The sequence below is a fragment of the Chaetura pelagica genome, unplaced genomic scaffold (assembly GCF_000747805.2).
Source record: "Chaetura pelagica isolate M959 unplaced genomic scaffold, ChaPel_1.0 scaffold596, whole genome shotgun sequence".
In the NCBI taxonomy this organism is placed as follows: Eukaryota; Metazoa; Chordata; class Aves; order Apodiformes; family Apodidae; genus Chaetura; species Chaetura pelagica.
Window position 1 is genome coordinate 749,988 of NW_009953725.1, and position 1,230 is coordinate 751,217.

Below are 1,230 nucleotides of genomic sequence, written 5' to 3' on the forward strand. Positions count from 1 at the left end.
CTGTCTTTCTGCGGGTTGATGAGCTTCCACGGGCTTTCCAGGCAGCCTCTCTTCCTTATGAAGTGCGGCAGCCGTGACATAGCACTTTCGTTTCTGCATGTCGTCTAAGTGCTCCAGAAAGTTAGCAGTCTTTAAGTGTCAGAAGAAGACTTTAAAGTTGTCCTGTAGTAGAATCCTCAGTCAAGGAGCGGTTCCACATCTGTCTGTGGTTACAGAGCTCCATGCTCCGGTCAGCCTCACCTCCATCTTTGGAAAGGTGATGGGACAGCTTATTCTTGGCACTATTTCTAGGCATATCAAGGATGAGGGGGTCATTAAGAGCAGCCAACATGGTTTTACCAAGGGGAAGTCATGTTTGACCAGCCTTATATGAGAAAGTAACTAGGTGGATAGATGATGGTAGGGCAGTAGATGTGGTTTATCTTGAGTTCAGTAAAGCATTTAACACCGTCTCCTACAAAACTGAGTAAGTGTGGTCTTGATGGTCAGGTGGTGAGATGGATCTGGTTGAAAGGAAGAAGTCAGAGAGTTGTGGTCAATGGGACAGAATCTAGTTGGAGGTCTGTGGCTAGTGCAGTCCCTCAGGGGTTGGTACTGGGACTAGGGCTGTTCAATATTTTAATCAACGACCTGGATGAGGGAACAAGAGTGTGCTCTCAGCAAGTTTGCTGATGACACTAAACTGGGAGGAGTGGCTGACACACCAGAAGGCTGTGTTGCCATTCAGCGAGACCTAGACAGGTTGGAGAGTTGGACAGGGAGAAACTTGATGAAATTCAACAAGGGCAAGTGTAGAGTCTTGCATCTGGGGAAGAACAAGCCCATGGACCAGTACAGTTTGGGGGCTGACCTGCTGCAGAGCAGTGTAGGAGAAAGGGACCTGAGGGTCCTGGTGGACAGGAGGATGACCATGAGCCAGCAATGTGCCCTTGTAGCCAAGAAGGCCAATGGCATCCTGGGGTGTATTAGAAAGGGTGTGGTTAGGAGGGCAAGAGAGGTTCTCCTCCCCCTCTCTTCTGCCTTGGTGAGGCCACATCTGGAATATTGTGTCCAGTTCTGGGTCCCACTGTTCAAGAAGGACAGGGAATTGCTTGAAAGAGTCCAGCACAGAGCCACAAAGATGATGAAGGCAGTGGAACATCTCCCTACTGAGGAAAGGCTGAGGGAGCTGGGTCTCTTTAGCTTGGAGAAAAGGAGACTGAGGGGCGACCTCATCAATGTTTACAAATA